The 22,597-nt window shown below is 47.2% G+C and overlaps 1 protein-coding gene across 5 annotated transcripts in view; it reads left to right on the top strand.

Moving 5' to 3' along the window:
• The first annotated feature begins 5,063 nt into the window (after window positions 1-5,063).
• JADE2 (jade family PHD finger 2) overlaps window positions 5,064-22,597 on the top strand; it is a 260,373-nt gene continuing 242,839 nt past the window's right edge. For 2 of the 5 annotated variants that reach the window (XM_069969969.1, XM_069970009.1), the window contains exon 1: window positions 17,571-18,312. The gene's annotated coding sequence lies outside the window, so the exon portion shown is untranslated. The other 3 variants (XM_069969992.1, XM_069969999.1, XM_069969979.1) reach the window with 3 other exon arrangements.

Genomic DNA, 22,597 nt, shown 5'->3' with positions numbered 1-22,597 from the left:
TATGTGCGCCCTGCTCTTCGTAGACGCATCTTGAAATGGGGTCATTCCTCTATGGTGGCCGGGCATCCGGGAGTTCTAAAGACCGGGCAACTGATCTCCCGCCACTACTGGTGGCCTAGCCTACTCCAAGATGTCAAGGACTTTGTGGCTTCCTGTACCATCTGTGCCAGAAACAAGTCCTCCCATCAAAAACCTGCCGGCCTACTTCAGCCCTTGCCAGTTCCAGACCGCCCCTGGTGCCATATAGGCATGGACTTTGTCACAGACTTGCCTCCATCTGCGGGTAACACGGTCATTTGGGTTGTTACTGACCGCTTCTCCAAGATGTCCCACTTCGTGGACTACCTTCAGCTCCTCGCCTGGCCCAGCTGTTCTTTCAGCATATCTTCCGCCTACATGGTCTTCCTCTTCATATAGTGTCTGACAGAGGCTCACAATTCGTCTCCAGATTCTGGCGTGCTCTCTGCTCTCAACTCCAAGTGAAGCTGGACTTCTCATCGGCCTATCATCCCCAGACCAATGGGCAAGTGGAAAGGGTCAATCAGGTCCTTGGCAGTTATCTTCGACATTTTGTCTCCGCTCGCCAGGACAACTGGTCCAGTCTGCTTCCATGGGCGGAGTTCTCCTACAACCATCTGGACTCGAGTTCCACAGGCAAGTCACCCTTCTATGTGGTCTATGGACAACACCCTCGTCCTCCTCTGCCTCTCTCTCCATCCTTTGAGGTCCCAGCCGTGGAGGAGTTGTTATCTGACCTGCAGTCGATCTGGGAACAGACTCGACAATCGTTGCTCAAGACATCTGACCGCATGAAGGGCCAGGTGGATAAGAAAAGAAGACCCGCCACGAGTTTTCTCCCAGGTGACAAAGTCTGGCTCTCGGCCAAATATGTCCGACTCAAGATTCCCAGCTACAAGTTGGGCCCTCGATTCCTCGGTCCTTTCTCGGTGCTAAAACGCATCAACCCTGTCACCTACAAACTCCGCCTACCCCCTACTATGCGGATTCCGAACGCCTTCCATGTTTCCCTCTTAAAACCAGTGGTCCTCAACCGGTTCTCCGATAAGTCTTCGTTCTCTGCTCCACAAGCCGTCTCTGACAACGTCTACGTTGTTAAAGACATTCTGGCCATGAAAACTGTCAGAGGGAGAAGGTTCTTCCTGGTGGACAGGAAAGGATTTGGTCCTGAGGAGAGGTCCTGGGAACCCGAGGCTAACATCCTGGACCAAGATCTCATCAAGAGGTTCCTGCAGGCTAGAAAGAGGGGGAGGCCAAAGGGGGGGGGTACTGTCACGGCCGCGGCGGCGTCCCGTGCTCCGGGCCGCCGCCGCGACCTCCCTCTGCCCCATGCAGCTGCCGGGGTCCTTGTGCAGGGACCCGGCGCTGCTACATGTTCGGCCGCGGGGGGCGCCTTACCTCGCCCCGCTCCTGTCTCCATCTGTCCCCGCCTCCTAGGGCGCGCGCGCGCCGGCTGTCTCAGATTTAAAGGGCCAGTCTGCCCCTAATTGGTGTATGCACACAATCACTCCCAATCACAGCCCTGCCCCACTACAGGTGTTGGAGCCTCTACATGCTTCCCATAGCGTTTGGCCCAGCTCCCTGTTGTTCCTGACCTTAGTACTTGTCCCTGTCTTCAGTCCTTGTCCCTAGTCCTTGCCCGCTGCCTTCCCATTGTTCCTGAGTCCTGTCCGCCACCTGCCATAACGTCTACAGTCCTCTGCCTGCACTATCTCCTGCCTATTGATCCTGCCACGCCTCGCCTGCCGTCACTAGCAACCAAGCCAGGGGTAGCGACCTGGGGGTCGCCTGCCGCAGTAAGTCCATCCCGCCTTGCGGCGGGCTCTGGTGAAAACCAGCGGCCCCTTAGACTCCGCTCCCTGGTGAGGTTAGTGCTATCGCTAGTGACGGTCCAGTGGATCCACTACTCCAGGCGTTACATTCCTAGGCCTTAGCAACTTTGCTCTATCCGGATCAGCTCCTAGCTTACTGCTGTCTGTGGAGACTGTCCTGCTCTGTGACTCTCCTAGTCCACGGCATGGGTTGAGGTTGTCTCTGACTCGTCCTCTCCTGGAAGGGTTTAACACTGCATAGTGTTGTGTAGTGTTACTGAGAAGAAAACTGTTTGCTGTGTCTTGTCTTGCTTCCTACCCATACGGGGTTCTGACTAAGACTGACTTCCTAAGACTCTTCCTTTCTCCCACGCGACTTCCTTCCTCAGCGTATCTAAAGTGTGCTGTAAGTTGGTGAAGAGTGCAATAGAAGAAGTAAAGAGAGAGGTTCACAGATCCATGTGACATACAAATAAACAATAACCCTTTACACACTTCAGCTGTGCAGCATCTAAACACACATATCTAATACAGCGACATCTAATGGCGAAACGTTATCACTACCTTCATCACCACTTTTACACAATAAGTACAGGCTTTTACGAAGGATGTAACCAATAGTAACACCCATGATAGGACACCACATATACATTCTTAATATAATAAACATATACATTGTTTTCCCTTAGCTGTTCATTACAGTTCACTTTGCCTAATCCTTTCCTCCAGCACCTGTCAGTTACCTGCCCAAAGCTGTTGCAGAACATTTCATTTCACTGCAAACTATTGCACAATCGGTGAGGTTGCACCACCTGCTGATTCATTCAGCAAATGGAAGCATGTTTTACCAATAAAGATGTTTATGTAATGTGCATATGACGGTTAGATGGCATTCCTCCCAACTTTTTGGATGGCCAAAGAGGGACACTTGTGGTTCATGCTAGGAAAATTTTACAGACATTTCTATACTTTTTTTTTTTAATTTAAGAATGTATTCACATATACAGGATCTGCTGCAGATTCATGCATGAATTACATTGATATCTTCAAATCTGCAGCAGATCATGTATGTGTGACTGCAACCCTCAGGTACCATTTACACGTCAGTAACGCTGTATGTAATTGCGGACAGGAATACAAATGTGTTTCAGGAGGGTGCTATTCCACGGGCCGTTGGGGGCCTGATTAATAATGTAAACGAGCACTAATCTGCTAGATCCTATCCTGGGCCTACTCCACGGCCCGATAATCGTTTAATGAGGGCTGCAGGGACATCGTTACCGATGTCCTTGTAGCCCTTGTTTAAGCAGCATACATTACCTAACCAGGCTACAGTTCTCCTGCGCTCCTTCTCTCCCAGTCCCGCGCGCAGCAGCAGCTTCGGATCGGCCTGTCTGAGCTGCTCAGCCAATCACTGACAGCAGCGGTCCTGGCCAGTGATTGGCTGAGCGGTCTGTCAGCTCAGACAGGCCGCTCCGAAGCTGCTGCTATGTGTGGGACCAGGAGAGAAGGAGCGCAGGAGAATCCCTGCAGCATGGTTAGGTAATGTATGCTGTTTGTGAAATCGTCGGTCGCGCACTGCTATTCCAAGTAGCGATGCGCGGTCGGTGTCCGATGGTTTTAGGTTTGCACCTAAATAAATGATCAGTTGATGACACTTTCATCGGCTGATCGTTGTCTTTATTACACTGAGCGATAATCGGCCGAATCGGGCGATTATTGCTCTGTGGAATAGGCCCCTAACTGTCCACATTTGCAGGGACCCACTGTCATATAGTTGACATGGATGCACAATGGCTTAGTCGTATTTTTGTGGCACGGATCATGACCCCAAAATAGATTTACACCTACAGATGTGTGTATGGGGCCATATGATCTGCGAGTGAGAAAGGGGCCATAATGTCACATGATTCATCTGAAAATAACAATTTTTAGAATTCAATTTTCACCACATGATGGAATAATTTGCAAGTTTGGGTCTATTATACAATTAGAAACCAGACACTTTCTAGAGCAACCTAAAAGGTTTATTAGGGTAAATTCGGGCGAATCCGCAGCGGATTTAATGCTGTGAATTTGCAGCTAAATCGGCAGTGGATCGATCCCCTGTGAATTCCAATGCAATTACATACTCGCAGCGGGATTGTCATCCCGCTGCCAGTATGTAAGTGCCGACCGCATTAACCCCCGCCGCCCGGGATGATACATTACCGGCATCACGATCCGACGGCATCTGAGGCTCCCGGAGGTCCCGCACAACCAATCAGTGCACGGCCCTGCCAGTCACTAATTGGCTGCTTCGGACCTCCGGAAGCTGGGAGCCTCAGACGTGGTTGGATGGTGGTGACGGTAATGTATCATCCCGGGCAGCGGGGGTTAATGCGGCTCGCATTTACATACTGGCAGCGGGATGACAATCCCGCTGCCAGTATGTAATTGCATTGGAATTCACAGGGGATCGATCCGCTGCCGATTTAGCTGCGAATTTGCGTTAAATCTGCTGCGGATCCACCCGTGTGAATTTACCCTTAATGCAAATCTAATTCCTAGGTCATAAAGAGGGACATGTAAGGGGCAAAGAGGGACGTGGGTCGAAATCAGGGACTGTCCCTCCAAAAGAGGGACACTTGGGAGGTATGATTTTCAGTTGCAAGCACAAAATGGTCCCATCCCTGGACGATCAGTAACCATGACAGCTGTTGCATATGAGCTATGAAACTTTTCCCTGGAAAATCCAGTAGACTGTATTTATATAGTCGGTAGAGGGCGTATTCCTAAAACTGAGTAAGGTGTCGTGTCAGTCCTCAGACTCCCTCAGATGTAAGGCCAGGGGACCGATTCCGGACACTGAAATGGCACTTGTTAGAAGGTAAAATGGGCGCTGGGCTGCACAGTGAAAACTGCGACCACGTGACGGGGCGGGGCTGGTGACGTCACATAACAGCAGTGAAATTGGCGAGTCCGTTAATAAGCCGCAGCAGACGCCGTCAGTGAACTGTCAGGTTAAGGGGGCGTGGCTCCTCCAAATCAGCTTTGGCGCTAGCCCTGCTCGCAGTTATAAGGAGGCGGAGGGCGGGGCAGTGCGGCCGCGCGTAAAATGTTGAGGCGGGAAGTGGTGGGCGTGGACAGTAGGCCACTTCAAGCGCCAGAGTCTTTCACGTATCACGCAGTTAAAATTCAGAGACGGCGAAACACAATTGTGGCGTGGCGCACGAACATGCGCCCCCCCCTCTCTCGCCAGTATGTCACTGCCAGGGCACGCATCGCTCTGTGTACTTGTCCTGCGTGACCGTCGCCTATTACTGTACAGGCCCTTCGGGCAGGAAACACCTGCGCAGGTTATGTCATTATACAGGGCTGTGGTCGTCGGCGGAAGCCCTGACTGGCCGGCCTTGTTACCGTAGTCTGGTGTACGCGTAATACATAGGGGTGAGCAGCATGATGTGTCTAGTATATACAGTGGCTGAAATAACTGCACCTAGCGGTACCGCGTCTACTAAGGCTGCTAGTAGCTTCACGCCTACTCAGTGTGACTTCTTGTGCTTGTTGGCAGATACTACACCTCAGTGTGTCCCCCATAGTGTAACAGTGGTTATATTCTGCACATGTTGAATAGGTGTAACCCCAAGGAGCACATACAGGGCAGGCATACAAGTCTGTGCAGCACTGTAGAATACTGGTGTGTTCTCTAAGGATCCATTTACACTGACAGATTATCTGCCAAAGATTTGAAGCCAAAACCAGAAACCGACTATAAACAGAGATCAGCTCATAATGGAAAGCCTGAGATTTCTCCTCTTTTCAAATCCATTCCTGGCTTTGGCATCAAATCTTTGGCAGATAATCTTTCTGTGTAAATGGACCCTTACATGCTGTAGTACAAATGAGAGAGGAATAATGAGAAGTATCAGGCTCTCCCTGTGTGTATGTGCTATGCCATTCGCATATGTTGCCAATTCTATGAAGGTAACGTTTTGTGTGGATATGTGTTGGGTACTCGGGATTTACATGTGCACTCTAGTAAAGCGTATTGAGGAATGAGGGTATGGAGCCCTAAAGTCAATATACTATCAGGTAAGGCAGCAATTAGTTTTTTTTTCCCCTAATACTACGTGGGGTGGGGGCAGTTGCCAGTGCACAAGGAAAAATGTCTGAGTGCAGAAACTGGGTGGCATTTTGAAAAATATTCCATGCCATACTGCACTGGTGCCAACAGGGTAATGTAAAAAAAAAAAAAAAAGCTTACATGAAGGGACATTTGCTAAGCGTTTTTTACATGAATAGACCGACGCAGAGCTGCTGATGCCGCTGTCCTTTTTTTGAGCTACACACAGCACTGGTCTATTCCTAGGCACTAGCCTGAAGCCCTGGAAGCTGGCCATTGTTACCCCAATGTGATTAAACCTTCCCCCCCATGATGTGATCAGTCTATTCTATAAGGGTTAAGCCCCTATTACACGGGGCGACTGGAGGAGCAAATGATAGCTGATAACTGCCGCCGCTACTGCAAGCTGGGGGAACTGAGGGGGGGAACTGCCCCAGGAGATCATTAGACCGTCAGGGCAACCCAAAGCGGATAGCGGCAGTCTGCTGCCGCCGCTCCTATTGCGCGGATCAACTGCAGCAGATCGCTGCTATATTAGTAGTTTGTCTTTCAACATGTTGAAAGACAAACGACTGCTACGATCAGCGAACATTGTTCATGTCGGCTGATTGTTGCCTTCTATTACACAAAACGATTATCGTCCATAACAGCCGATAATCGTTTCTTATAATAGGGCCTTTGGGTGCCACAACAGATGTCTACAAAAGTGTTTAGATTTGTGGGTTTTGGAATGATAATAGGCTGGTAAAGCTTTGGGTTTTGTGCACACACAATCGTGTGACCCTTATTTTTTTTTACTGTTGCTCAGTCTACCCTTCATTTATCTCCTAAAGTCTGTATAACATTAAAATAAGTGCAAAGAGAGTCAATAACGTTCCTAAACCAGCCAGGGAAAGAACTGTGTAGCTTATCCCCTTCATGGCCCAGCAGAGGGATGCTCAGTGTCCCTAAGTATGCCCCTGCCATCATCCTAACCAGCAGCCACAGCCCGCACAGCTCTGGGAGTCGGGTCGTGACATCACCATTTTATCAAGGAAGTGAAGCCTTGATACAGTAGTAAGTGCAGGGAAAAAAGCATGTTATGTGCATTTCCCATAATAAGTGTATACCATATTCATACTTGTGTTGTTTGGGGGCAGCCTTCTCCGCCGGTGGTGCCGGTTGGGTATTGGTGGGGCATTTTGGGTTTGGTCCTGTGACGTTGGGGTTGCAGGGCCATTCCATGGCCTCCCTTCCCTGCACGTGCATGCTTTGCAGGGTCGGCAGTTGCTGACCACCACAGTGTGGAGTTGGCGTAGGGACGCGTGTGAACCAGGAGACCGTATGGTTTGATCAAATTATATACCGACATCCTGGTGTTGGTTTTTAAAATTAGCTGAGCGGCATTGGTATCAGCCATAGGTGTGATGTGCAGTAGCTCCTTTCTCTCCATGTCGCATTCCCGTAATAAGTGTATATTGGTGATTTGTATAACTTTTGGGGGGCAATAAAATACTTAAATTACATTTTTAGCCAGACATCCCCTTTAACTTTTATTGGGGGAGGGGCTTTGGCACATTTTTTATACTCCCTGGGGGAACTATTACATGCAGTCATTAGATTACATACACTGGTCAATGCTATAGCATTGATCAGTGTTATTGGCGCTCCTCACGTAGTACCTGCCTGTGACAGACTCATCAGTAGAGCACTGATCGGACCACACTGAGGTAAGGAGAACTACTCTGGCAGTCTGGGAAAATATTTGAGAGCCCTGCAATCACACTGCAGGGGTCCCTATTGTTAAGTGACCTGTCACTAAGGCTCCTTTCACACGTCCGCAATTTTGTAGACGTCACGGATGTGGAAGGCATGATGTGTCAATATCATGCCAGCAGCTCAACTCTTTAGCTTGCTTCATAGTGCTGTAGGCACATAATGGCGTACGGGTACTTCATGGTGACAAGCACCCATGCTGTACTCTTACAGCATAGGTCCTCTAAAGATTATATTAATTTTTTTGAAAGCTGCCTCCTCAGCTGTGCCTCACCAACTACTAGTAGGCACTGGTGTATGGCACTGTTCAGACTAAAACAAACAGATATCATGCTCTCTACTTGTCCCTGACAACATACATGTGTCCAATAACATGTTTTATGTTCTTAGTGGATACATTTACAAGTCAGTCTGGTGACTGTGTGCACAAGTCAGCCCCAGTTGGTGCCGTCTCACTGCACATACAGTCCGATCTAGTTAATAACAGATCTGTTTTCCAATGCTATGCTGAGTATAGAACTCTCAGCTTCGTACAGTATCATACCGCTACCCACTTTTAGTTAAATTTTCATAAACATGGCAGCAGGACACCTTATTTTAGCTATTATGTGTCATATAGACTTTGTGCTCCCTTAGGGTATGTGCACACTGAGGAATTTAGACAAAACCTCAGTCGCGGAATTCCAGGCTCGCGCCTGATCGCGGACTGCAACGGGCGCGCGCGTCTCCGCCCGTGTCATAGACTCCATTCTATGCAAAGGCGGATTCCGCCCTCCGTCCAAAGAATGATCAAGTTCATTCTTTGGACGGAGGAAGGCATCCGCCTGTGCATTGCTAAACTGTCTAACCCAGTTCTGAAACTACCAAAAATCCATTTGTTTTGGAGTCTTTGTTCTGTATTGCGTGGCTGTACTTCCTGGTTGAGCAGCTGTACATAGTACTACAGGTTCCAGAATGCAATACTTTCCCTCAGCTGTTCATCACAGTTCCCCACCCAAATCTGTTGTAGAACATCTAGGCTGTGTTCATGCATTGCATTTTCATTGTGTTACTGAATTAATTGCAGTACTTTATCATTTCATTGTGGTCCCACCCACACTGCGCACTGTTACTACCTGTAATGCCGATATTGGGGGGAAAAGTTTCATCTCCATGCACATATTCTGATCATTACAAGAAAGAAAGAAAAGCATGTCATATATAAATGGGTGACACATCCATAATAAAAGAATGTATCCTCAAGAATCAAACTACAAGTGCAAGACTAACATGATAAAATCATTTAAAAACACAAAAACATACATAGGACAGTGTCTGATAACCACTGTACCAGAACACACCGACAGGTACCAAATGTAACACTCCCTCCTATTGGCCCAAACACTGAATATACATCAAAGAAATATATATATGTGTGAGTAAATAAATACACATGTACGTGCTGGGTTTCCTGGACCCCGACATGGACTCCTTCCTATGGTGATATCTATTTTTCATTTTCCTTTAGTTCTTATTTTTCAGTTACCTGATGCTACTTATAGTTTTGTGTCCATTGGAGCAGAGGCCCATACACATACATGTGTATTTACTTACTCACACATATATATTTCTTTGATGTATATTCAGTGTTTGGGCCAATAGGAGGGAGTGGTACCTGTCGGTGTGTTCTGGTACCGTGGTTATCAGACACTGTCCTATGTATGTTTTTGTGTTTTTAAATGATTTTATCATGTTTGTCTTGCACTTGTAGTTTGATACATAAAGATTTATTGCTTATATTCTTGAGGATACAGTCTTTTATTATGGATGTGCCACCCATTTATATATGACATGCTTTTCTTTCTTTCTTTCTTTGGCCGGGTTTACATATGTCCGGCGGTGCGGCGGCGTTTCCCTCCGGCGCAGGAGAAAAGCGCCGGAGGGAAACGCATCTTTGAACTGATCCCATTGTTTTCAATGGGATCGTTCAAAATGTGCGGCGGTGAACTAGTGGCCGCCGCATCACCGGACCGTCGGTGCGTTAGGACGCATCTTGCAGCGTCCTGGCGGACCGCCGGTCCGGTGATGCGGCGCCGCACCAATTCAATCGAATAGAGCGCCGGATGCCTGGCCGGGCAGGACGCATCCCGTTCGGCTCTGGCATCCGGCGTTCAGGCAAATAGTACACAAAATAAACATATATCTCCCCCTGTGTGCTCTCCCCCTCCCCTATAGTCCCCCCTTGGTCCCCCAGTAGTATATCACCCCCCCTGTTTCTCCTCCAGTAGTATATAGCCCCCCTGTTGCCCCCCCCCCAGTAATATTTAGCTTCCCTGTGTGCTCTCCCCCAATTAGTATACAGCATTGCTGTGCGCTCTCCCCCAATAGTATATAGCCCCCCATGTGCGCTCTCCCCCTCCCATATAGCCCCCCCTGTGCGCTCTCCCCCTCCCATATAGCCCCCCTGTGCGCTCTCCCCCTCCCATATAGCCCCCCTGTGAGCTCCCCCAATTTAGTATATAGCCCCCGTGCGCTCCCCCGCAAATCCCATTGAAAATGACAGGAAAACTATACTGGGGAAAAAAATGTCAACTGATGAGCTGAACTTGTGACAACTGATGGAAACTGATGGCAACTGATGGTTTTTAATGAAAAGACGGATAGAAAAACTGATCACAACTGATGCATTTTTGGCATCAGTTGTGGTCAGTTTTTAGGCAAAAAACGCAACTGATGCCAACTTATATATGTAAACCCAGCCTTTCTTTCTTTCTTTCTTTCTTTCTTTCGTATAGGCTTTTTGATGTCATATTAGGTTGAGCACCCTTCATTATCATTGTGATTCATTTCTATCAGTAGTGCCCTGTCTTTTCTTTGTATGAAATTGGACATATTATGATCAAGCATTTTTTTATATTTGAGGTTGAGCCCCACAATAAGGACCTTATCCGATAATATCTTACATGGGATATACTGTTTATGCCTTGTTTTTTGTCCAGGTGGGATTGGCAGTGCCGGCTGTGATTCTCTCTGCTGTTTAGCATCATATAATTGTATTACTGCATCATTTTTGTCAAGACGCTGCAGTACTGCAATGAAACTCCAACATGTGTAATAGCTCTAATCTCACTGCAGAGTTTTGCACAATGAGTGAAGTTGCAGCAGCTGCTTCTGCTTGGTCAGTGATGGTGAATCACTCAGGGGATTGGGGGATCCAGCCAAGCCTCCTGTGACATCACGCCCTGTCCCCTGTCTGCATCATCAGCCTGTGCTCAGCAAGCACACACTGTGAGACAGAGGCATGGAACCTTTGTCTCCTAACATGGGAGAGCAGTGGGAGCAGGAGACAATGTAGATTGGCATAGAGGCTGGATGTCAATCAGCAACCAGTGTGGCAAAACCGCACAGATATGGTTATACATTTTATAGACACATCTATATAACTTTTAATGTACTTTTAATAGAAAAACAGTTTTCCTTATGTGGAGTTCCCCTTTAACTCATGTTTTTTGTTTTTTTACTGCAGTTAGCAGAGTCCTGCAGAAGTGTCTGCGCTGTTGTACATTCTTTTTTTTTAATATAGTTCTGCATCCTAATGTGTATGGTTGATGATTTCCATACTGTCTTTGAGGTAGTGCTAGGGCCCTATTACACGGGGGGTGATTATCTGCCCAATTGGGCGGATATCACCCCGTGTAATAACGACAACAATCGGCCAAGGAGCCGATCGTTGGCTGATGGTTATCTATCAACATGTCATAAAATCAACGCCTCCAACTGTGCATCACTACTTTTAAAAATGTGTCGACGGCTGATGCAGGGGTAAAGAAAAAAAGATGATACTTACCTGTCCAGTCTCCCCTGGTGTCCTCCTGCCTTGTTCCTGTGTTACCCGCTCACCACAGTTGCCCCCAGCACTTTCGAACCCATCTCTGAAGTGACTGGCCGCGGCGCTATGCTGTATAGGCCAGTAATTAGTCTGTCAATTCAGAGAAGGGGGACAGAAGTGTCCAGAGGTGGCTGCGGTGAGCGGGGAACACAGGAACAAGGAAGCAGGAAACTGGTTAAATGTAACCTGACCTGCTATTGGCTACTGTGGGATTATCGTCAGATAAATTGATAAATCTGCACCATTGTTACTAGCTGCAGCAATAAGTCTGTTTATACACAGGATGGGTTAACTCTGGGTTTGTCTCACTGTTTCCATTACAGTATGTTTAAATTTTGAAATACACAACCATCATTGTAAGTGGGAAAAAAAAAAAAGGTGTGCGTTTCAATGCATTTTCTAAATGTGGGGGAAATTGATTTTTGCTGTATGGCATACATTTTTTTTTACTTTTAGATTCTTTACCCTACTATTGTGTTGGTTATACGTATACATTAAAGAGATGCCAACAGCAGTGTGAAACTAGTTATATTTATAGCTGATTAATGTTCTGAAGATCCAAGGATTCAACATAACTCACTCTATAGCACAAATATTAAAAGTACAGGGAAAGATTGATGCATTTTTAGAATATCTGCCAGACTTCCACTTTTACGTGTTCCATGACAGACCTGACGCCCCTCCCACTGGAAATAAGTTAATGACTATGGGGGAGATTTATGAAAGGGTGTAAATATACACTTGGTGTAAACTGCCCTAGCAACCAATCACAGCTCCTGTTATGTTTTACCAGAGCTGAAAGCTGAGCTGTGATTGGTTGCTTAGGGCAGTTTACACCAGGTGTATACACCCTTTTATAAATCTTCCCCTATGAATCTAAAAGACCATGTTTCAACATTGGCTAAGACCACACTGGCTAAGACCACACCTATGTGGTTATCAATTGCCATACGATGTTGCCAGTTAATCCTTGTAAATATGGGTGAAGAAATGGGAATGCAGTTTCAGCCACATACATTCCATTGCATGTGGGAATGCTGCTTAAATCGAATGTACCAGCAGGTACATTGCTTTAAGATTTTAACATCAATAGACTGGTGCCGCCACAGGGATGCTTTAAAGAGTACATCAGGTACATCCTCTTTAATCTGACCCACGGATTGAACGGCACCGTCACGGGGAAGCCGGTGTCGCGGTCCATTTTTGGAACCGCGTCCCGGTTCCAGTGTATGGCGCCGTTCTATCCACGGGTCCCGGGCTGGTGTGAAGCACAGGAGGCGGGCCGGCCCGCCCCCAATGGGAGGTAATTCCCTCCCCTCTATGACGCGGCTCCTTTAGAAGTCAATGGGGGCTTGAATTCTGCTTGAATTCCGCTTGCATTGACTTGACAATTCTTCCGGCGTAATGCGGAATCAGCCGGCCCACAGAATGGTGTCTATGGAGCAGGCGGAAAGGCACACAGCCGTGAGCGCGTACAGGCGTAGAAATTCCCCTGAATTTCTCCACGAGGATTCCGTAGTCTGAACCCGCCCTAAGGCTATGTTCCCACACAATTTTTGTTCCGTATTTTGCAAGCAAAACCAGGAGTGGATTGAAAACACAAGAAGGCTATGTTCACACACTGTTGTAATTGAGTGGAAGGCTGTCATTTAATGGCAAATCATTGCTGCTGTTTTAAAACAACGGCCATTGTTTTAAACTAACAGACATTATTTGCCATTAAATGATGGCCATCCTTTCAATTTCAACAGTGTGTGAACATAGCCGCCTTGTGTTTTTAATCCACTTAAGTTTTGGTTGGCCTAAGGCTGGGTTCTTTTCAGCCTAATATGGATGCAAGTCCCGGCCTACAGTCATTAGACCTACAATCTTGCCAGAATTTGAGGTAGGGCTGGGTGAATAGCGAAGAAAACCCCCAAAATGAATATGGCCTCCACTTGATCTCTTCCCAGTTGTCTTTTTTTTCTTGCTGCCTGCCATACCCATCCGGCACCCGCAGTCGCCAACTTCAAACAGCTGCTGCACCTGCCGCAGAGGACACTGCCGCAACATGTCAGGACTCAAGAGAACAACTCTCTAGGCCCCCACCTCTTCATCCACCCATGAGCCGCTGTGGCCTGGAAAGGGGTCCCTGGAGCTCGGGCATGCTGGTGGTGGGGAGAGTCAAGAGCTGCAGCTTTTTGAAGTTTGTGGTGTGGGGAGCATCCATTGTGTTTGGTGACACAAGACCTGATGATGGTTCTGATAGGAACCACTTCACACACCAGTCTGTAGCTGCCCGCAACAACACACTTGGAGCAGCATCTGCAGCGCGCTTACACCACCACTATGGCGGGAAAGGACCCCACTGACACATTTCTGATCATATTGGCTCCTAATATGTCCAGTTTCTATGGAGCAGGTTATTACTTTTGCGCTTTGGCGCTAGTTATACCCCTGTTGTCTCCAAATCCCAAAAGAAAGTAACCTAAATTCTTAGCCGCTGTCAGCAGCTCTCCGGTGGTCCTGACACTGGGGATGTCTTCAGCTCTGCTATACTGGTTGTGGATGTGACTATGTCTGGCATGGATTGCCAACAAATAGGCAGCAGATATTGGCATTAGGGAGGTCAGAATAAACCAGCACTGAAAATTATGTGGTTTTCCTAAATGGCTGTGGCTTGCAAAAAGGGGGCATTGTTTATAAAAGGGGTGTGGTATAGTAATCATGGTTACATGTTCAATTATTGTTGGTGATGAATTTGATTTAGGCCATAATCGTCCAGCTCTAATTTGTGGTCATAATATGGGCGCATAAATGCGTCCATATTAACCCCTTAATGACAGAGGGCTTTAACACAAAAGGTGTACATGTGCACCCTCCCGGGGTTTAGAGCTATGGAGCGAGCTCAGGAGCTAGATTCACTTCACAACGGGTGAGGACCGGCTGCTATCAGCAGCCAGGTCCTCACCATCAATGACGGGGTGGTTCTGCAGCCTGCCATTAACCCCTTAAATGCTGCAATTACTCCTTTTACTTACCTGTTGGGACCCCTGCATAATGCCTGCTGAAATTCAGCCTCTGATGATTGCAGTCTATTTTGTAAATACGCTCTCAGAATGTGTGAACAAACTCTTACAAACGACTGCACAATCTGTAGACCAAATAGGCTTCTTTCTCTAAGCAGTTGTTTTATTATATTGTATTGAGGCAACACTAATTCTGAGCAAATTATAGGTATTAAGTGGTCCAACTAGTGTCTCTTTACAGATGTGTAAGGGCCAGTTCACACAAAGTAAAACTGGCGGAATTATGTGGTGGAACACTACCAGTGGAATTCCGCCGGCCTCCGTGCCAATACAGGCAGTCTATGGGAGGGCTCGCGCCTCCTCTCTTTGGGTATGTGCACACTGAGGAATTCTTTAGGAATTGTAAAGGAAAGTTTTCTGCTTGAAATTCCTTGCCTATTCAGCTCTGGCAGAATTTGAGCAGAATTTTAGTCCCCATTGACTTCTATAGGATTCCTCTCAGTGTCCTGCTTTGAATGAATGAAAGGGCGCACGCTCCTCCGCTACCACCGCTCTCAGTCTAAGGAAGTGACATGCAATTTCTTTGAGCGGAGAGGAGAGGGGCAGGAAGCGGACGTGCTCCCTCTCATTCACTGAACAGGACACTAAGCACGCCGGAATTCTGCCGTTCTTGCTCAGTGTGAACGGGGCCTTTTGGCAGAAAGCAGATCAGCGGCAGAAACAGAGTGGAAATCCCATTGAACACAATGGGACATTGCTCAGTTCATATTTTACAGGAGGAATTTCAAGCTGAAATAAGAGTGGATTCCTCTTCAATTCCTCACCCTTTCCACAGTGTACACATACCCTTAGCGCGGAAGAATTTCCGGTCGCTTCCTGGTCTCTGACACGGGCTTGAGGCGTGATGTTCCAAGTCCGCTCAGCCAGTCAGTGTCTTGAGACGTGACGTTTCAAGTCTGCTCAGCCAGTCAGTGACAGAGGCAGGATCCCACCCCCGTCACTGACTGGCTGAGTGGACTTGAAACGTCACGTCTCATGCTTCAGAGACCAGGAAGCGGACGGGCATCGGGAACTGGAGCGCTGCAATACAGGACCTGCCGCTGGAACCGGGGAGGTGAGTGGACGTCGCTGCCCTCACCCACTTCCTCCCCGGCCAGATCAAAAAAAGCCCCCCACCAGAGTACCCCTTTAAGACTGAAATCTCACATTTTGGAAAACTTCTGCTGCAGTTTGTTGTGCCAAAGCCTGAAGTGGATTCAAATGGGATGGAAAATATAAACGGAGGACTTTCGTGTTAGGAGATTATAACCGGTTAGGAGGGTATAGAACCTGTCTTAAATTTGGTATTCCTGATGGTTTTCTGACAGTAAAAACTGACCTGGACCCCCCACCCGACCCAACAATATCATTACATGAGGTCCATTATTGCTGTCAGAAGTGATGGAAATCCTGATGGTGACTGAACATACTTGTGAATGGACTCCAGCTATTTGTGAGATATAGGTACAAGGACGTTATCATCTCATAAAGTGATTAAATACTTCCAGGATACAAGACCGAAACCATGTCCACTCAACTATACAGCAAATGGATTTAGCTTATTCACTTTAATGGGGCAGTGCTGCAATTCCCCGCACGGCAGGTGGCGGGGTGCCACCATGCAGGAACAGACTGTGAAGGCGATACATTGAAGCTTTGTCCCATCATTCTCAGAAAGGCTAGCCATGTACACTAGCTCTTAGGCTGGTTTCAGACAGCTGCATATGGGCGAAACCATGCCCACATGTGGCCATTGTGAAGACCATCCATTAGTACAGCCATATATCTGCTTCTGTATAGTAGAAGTCCTGCTTCTAATAACCTCAGCTGAAGCCATCACAGATCTGTGGTTCTGCTAGGGTGTGTGGCTGTAAAACATGCACAAATCCAGACCCATTTTACTCCAGTGAAATTGGCCATGGCTTGTGGGCCTTTCATACACACTGTAATACATCCATGTTTTGATGGCTGAAAATCTATCATCTCTGGTTCTTTTAAACTGAAAGAGTATGTAGTTGCGGGTGTATTATGGCCATAAAGTGGCCTTACAGTGGGGGTATTTGTCCCTATTAAAGTACATTATGTGGGTGTATTATGGCCACTTACAGTGGGGGTATTTGTCCCTATTGAAATACATTATCCAGGTGTATTATGGCCATAAAGTGGTGGTATTTGTCCCTATTAAAGTACATTATGCGGGTGTATTATGGCCATAAAGTGGTGGTATTTGTCCCTATAAGGGTATAAACCCACACACAGTATATGCAGCAGATATGCAACAAATAGGCAGCAGATTTGTTGGTACAGATTTGATGCTGTGTTCAGTTATTTAGATCTAATCTGCTGCGATTTTGCTGCGAGTTTGCTGCGTATCGCAGCAGTAAATACGCTGCATATACGGTGTGTGGGTTTATACCCTTAAAGTACATTATGCGGGTGTATTATGGCCATAAAGTGGCCTTACAGTGGGGGTATTTGTCCCTATTAAAGTACATTATGCGGGTGTATTATGGCCATAAAGTGGCCTTACAGTGGGGGTATTTGTCCCTATTGAAGTACATTATGCGGGTGTATTATGGCCATAAAGTGGTGGTATTTGTCCCTATTGAAGTACATTATGCGGGTGTATTATGGCCATAAAGTGGTGGTATTTGTCCCTATTAAAGTACATTAAGGATCTCTGAGACTTCATACAACAGACGTGATAATTTCATCCAAACAAGGGATTCTAGTTGTAAATGGTTGGTGTGTAATGAGCTGGCGCTTTCCTCAGGGGGTGTGCAGCCCATGCACATGGTCAGTCTCCAGGGATGACTTAGCAGGTACACGGTGCACCGCGTCTCGTGGCCCTGGGTGACTTCCTTTGCACTTGCTCGGGCCGCCTCCCGCCCCTGTCATCCGTCCCTGTCACCCACAAGGCATCTCACCATAAGCAGAAAGCAGCAGAGATCCAATACGAAGTACGTCACTAGTATTCCTGGGCATCACTAGGGTAAGGTGATGGCAGGAGGAGGCGGGAAGACTTCTAGAAGGACAAGATAGAGGGGCAGCACTAACGAGGTAAAAGTAAGAGGCTGCTACTAGTGGCTGAACTTAAGTAATCGGCAGCCAGAGGAAAAGGCGCAATGTTGTGCCCTGCCAGCTAGGAGGGTGAATAAAGTGCATGGTGTGCAGGGCTCCCACACTTGTGTACAACCTAGTGCAGCAGCAGCAGCGATGTTCCATGGCAAGGAGAGGATACCATCAGGCTGCAAGGGACACGGGTTACACCCCCTCCCTAGCAGGAGACTGACATAGGATTGAGTGCAAAGTAAGCCGAACAGCACCCACCCCCTTTCCCAGCAGAGCAGCCTGCAACCATTCATATCAGCATACACACGCACATAGAAATATGTATATGTGTAGATTTTACAGCAGATCAAGGAAGTGTGCAGCCGAGGACGATCAGCCGGGAGCGGGGGGGTCCGCCTGAGCAGCCATTGCACTTGGAGGCTGAGGATTCGGCTGTGACATACATGGGAGTTACTTTGTATCCAGTCCTGAGAGCCGGGCAGAGCAGCAGGGCTTCTGTGGCTACAGTGCGATGAGCCGCCGCCGCCGCTGGACTTTCTCTCCAAGGCTCATGGTCTTCCCTGTCTTCTCCGTGGGATCCTCCCCTATTCTAACCTGAGCTTCTCTCCACGGCGAAGACAGCACGGAGCCCAGAAGGTGAGCCCTGGCGGGGGGCCGGGGGCACAATTGGGGTGTGATGGAATGATGGAAGTTGTGGCTGCTCTGCCAGCTGCCTGGATTGTGCAGAATTTGTAGTGAGCCCCATAGAGGAGGAAGCTGCAATAGGTGGGGGAATGTGCAGCATTAGGCATTGCGCATGTTGGGCAGTCATGTTTAAAGAGTAAGAGGGAGGGGAGTCCTAGAAACAGCAACTTTTACCGAGCCCTCCATCGCCTGTTTACGCTGGAAACTCAGTATTAATGACTGCGGCACTTGGCCCCGAGGCATCGTGCTCAGTCATCCTCCAGCGCGCCTGGCACTGCCCGCGGAGGGCACACTCTGCTGGGAGCACGGCTGGATGGTGCAGCTACTTTCCTCCATGTGCACCTTCTGCAGCAGTTCTCGTATTTCTCTGCCATACATAACACTGGTGATGCTAGCAGTGCTGGGTGAGGGGAGGCTCCTCTGGGTTATGGCACAAGGTGGCTGACAACTGTGCTGCTAATGGAAATATACTGCTGGCCTCATGCTGCACGTTGAGGGAGACAACTGTAGGGGGCGTGGCTGTTGTTTACCTTCTGAAACTCGCTGTTCCCATCGGGCAGCTCTGGGGGCGTCTTCTAGATGCTAATCACTATCACCATCATCATCACCATCATCATCAGCTCTCTGTATATAAACATTTCGCCAGTGCTATGCCGTCACCTCCACTGTGACACTTCCTGGCAGCATGACTGCTGGACATTACATTATGGCTGATCATTGCTGTCACCTGGCAGTCATGGCCTCTGAAGCCAGCCGCATACTTGGCAAAGTGCTGCTCTTGTCAGATAGTGATAGTGTAGGGGTTGTTTACATGTGTGGTCATATGGTCAGGTCAGACATGTGGGCTCAGGGATCTGCCCCTGCAGCTCATTCTGGCATTTAGTCTTATGTGATGGTTACAGAGGGGCTTGCCTCACTGACTATACTACAGTGTACCTGTGGGAACATGACAAATTCTAATTGTCTGAAAGTAAATGGTCTGAAAACCCCTTCTATAGAGTCTGAATATGCACTTACAGATTTGTGTATTTAAGAGTTTTCCTATTGGGGTATATGGAGATCAGAGAGGAGCATACAAGATTGTATTGCTGATTTATTAGTGTAGATGCTTTGTGAACTGTATTATGTGTGTTGTTAACACCTGATCTTCAGGGGGCTGCCAACTCACCAGTGGGTAATGGTGAGATTGGGAAACCCCCTATTATCATCAGTGATTTAGAAATAACTTTTATATGTTCTTTTAGTCAAGTCATGCTTGTTTCAGTCTTTTAAGAGTGTTTTACAGCTGTACAGGTCATGTACAAATATACTTTGTTTTATGTAGTAAATGGCTCTAAAATGGAAAACAATAGTATAATAAAGTTTTCTTTATATGTACCTGTATGGGTGGATTACTGAGATCTGTTTCAATTTGGTTGTGGGTAAGTAAAAAGCATGTCTTTATTCTGGGTATTATTAGGCTTAGTTATAGGTGTCTAATGTAGGCTCAGTGCCACAGGGTTTTGTTTTGCATGTATGTGTAATGCTTTGTTTTTTTTTTATGTAGTTTGTATCTTGTCACGTCATTGATCACCAGGACATAGACAGGATCACTGTCATTTCTACATAGCATCCTCTACTGGACCTCCTGTGTTCTCTGACAGCCATAGCCTATACCTGTAACTGGTATTTTTTGTGGTTCTGCAATTCTAAATCAGTGTGTGTAGGTAGGTGGTGCCTGACAATGTATGCATTTATGCCGGACTACTTGTACATACAGCCAGTTACCAAGGGGATGGAAATAAGTTGCTGACAGTTTTAAACTCTGTCAGTGTTAGATGACGTCTTTTACCTTCTGTATATTTGCTGTGGTTAATCTCCTCATTTAAGGATGCATAGAGATGGCCGCTGTTTCTGGCTTGTTCATGTGACTACAATCTCCATTTTGTGGGGTTGCGTATCATTGAGGAAATCTTAGGTAGCAGCTAATTTTGCTTGCTACTGCTGAAGATCCCTGGCTCACACACAGCTCAGTATGAAGCCAATAGTAGTTTCCCTGACATTCTGCAGGGCTGGAGGAAAGAGTGAAATAGCGATTGGCGGAGGTGAGGCTGCTCAGTGATTGGTTGGACGGTGGGAAGGTGTGGAGGGGAAGTGTTTCTTGTACTCAGATTTCACTTGGTATGTGTAGCTAGTATGTCACAAGCTTATGTCACATTACATATGCAGGACGCTGAGGAGCTGGCTGTGTATAGAAAATCTACTTACAGAATATAAAACCAGTATCATCAGTTTCGTTTTATGGAAAGTTAATGAACATTTTAAAAGCCTGAGGCAAGATATTGTTTGCTGGTAGTACTATTGTGCAGCTATTTTTAGTTAAGGATCTATTCAGTCGGTATTTGCAGTATACTTTGGGAGGATTGCCTGATATATTTCATTGTATAGGCATACAGTATCCTTGTGGCAAGCCACTATGTGGAATAATGAAGTCCCCTATTCCAAGCCATGATGGGAGTTGTAGTTTTGCATCAGCTGGAGAGCCACAGTTTGGAGACCACTGGTCTGCACTGTTTTAGGGATATGCCAATCTGATGGAGGGTAAAAGGATGAAAGAGAACTATAGGTATGTTTGATATATGTGCCTGGAGCATAAATTCCGCCATACTTCTGTGTGTTTGTGCTCCAAAAAACCTTACGGGTACATTTACATGTAAAGAATCTGCTGCAGACATCAATGTAATAAAATGATTGAACAAAGCAAATCTGCAGCATCAAATCTGCTGCAGATCCTGTAGTTTTGAATGTACACTAAGGGTATAAACACACACACACCGTATACGCAGCGTATTTACTGCTGCGATACGCAGCAAATACGCAACAAATACGCAGCAGATTAGATCTAAATAACTGAACACAGCATCAAATCTGCTGCGTATTTGCTGCATATGTGCTGCGTATACGGTGTGTGTATTTGTACCCTCAGGCTAGATTCACACAGGATTGATCCACAGCGGATTTGGCGCTGTAAATTCGCAGTGAAATCCACTGCAGATCCCTTAACTGTCACTTTCAATGAGATAACATGCTCGTGTCATTCTGCTGCGAGTATGTAAGAGACAGCCCCCGTGGCCGGTACATGCATTAGCAGTCTGCGCTCCAGCTTGCCTCAGGGCTCCCTGTGTCTGGACATCCTGCTCAGCCAGTCACTGCGCTGCCCCACTGCAGCCACTTATTGGCTGAGCGCGACATCCAGATGCAGATCGGCAATGTATGTACCGGGCCGTGGGGGTTAGGGGGGCTGCATTTTACTGCGCTGTGAGCATGTTATCTCATTGAAAGTGACAGTTAAGGGATCTACATTGGATTTCACAGCGAATTTACAGCGCCAAATCCGCTGTGGATCCATCCTGTGTGAATCTAGCCTTAGGGGGACATGTATCAAGTGGCGTACATATGTTCTTCGGCGTAAAGAGACTATTTGCGAATATTTTATTCGCAAAATGGCCGCTTTGCGAATAAAATATTCGCAAATTGGCTCTTTGCGCCGGGTATGCCGGAGGGCCAGGAGGGTGTGTGGTTGGGGCGGAACAGGGGGCGCGATTCACTATTTTTTTCTCTAAAAGATACGCCGAAAACCTACTCCATTCCTTAGCTGGCGTAGGTTTTCGGCCGCGCGCACCGGAGCGCATGGGATTTATGTAGCTCTACATAAATCTCTGTAGCGCCGGAGATGCGGGGACATTTTTAAGTCCGGCGTAAAAAACGTCGGACTTAATAAATGTCCCCCTATGTGTAAATTCAAAACTACAGGATTTGCAGCAGATTTGATGCTGCAGATTTGCTTTGTTCATCTAGCCTTAGAGGAACCTTCATCCCAAGGCCGCATTTACATGTTCCGTGTTCCGCATGGAACGCGTACATGAAAGGCCTGTACCGAAGTCTGTCCCCCACACTGCAGGATCTCTGCAATGCTGCTGGGAGCGGGGGAACTGTACAGATATGCGCCGCTGTACAGAGATGCAGCCATGTGGGGGACAAACTCCGGTACAGGCCTTCTACGTCCGTGTTCTGTGCGGAACACAGAACGTGTGAATGCAGCCTTATGTTTATGATGCCTCCAGGTAGACACTTTTGTCTTAAAATGAACCAATAATTACCATTTAGTGTTCTGAGTAAATTAATGTTATAAAGCATGCTGCAATGTTTCCTACCATATATGCTGCTTGTTTCCTTTTGGCTCCTTCTCCCCTAAAAC

This window comes from Dendropsophus ebraccatus, chromosome 1 (assembly GCF_027789765.1).
Source record: "Dendropsophus ebraccatus isolate aDenEbr1 chromosome 1, aDenEbr1.pat, whole genome shotgun sequence".
In the NCBI taxonomy this organism is placed as follows: domain Eukaryota; kingdom Metazoa; phylum Chordata; class Amphibia; order Anura; family Hylidae; genus Dendropsophus; species Dendropsophus ebraccatus.
This window is presented reverse-complemented; position numbering and strand designations above follow the sequence as displayed.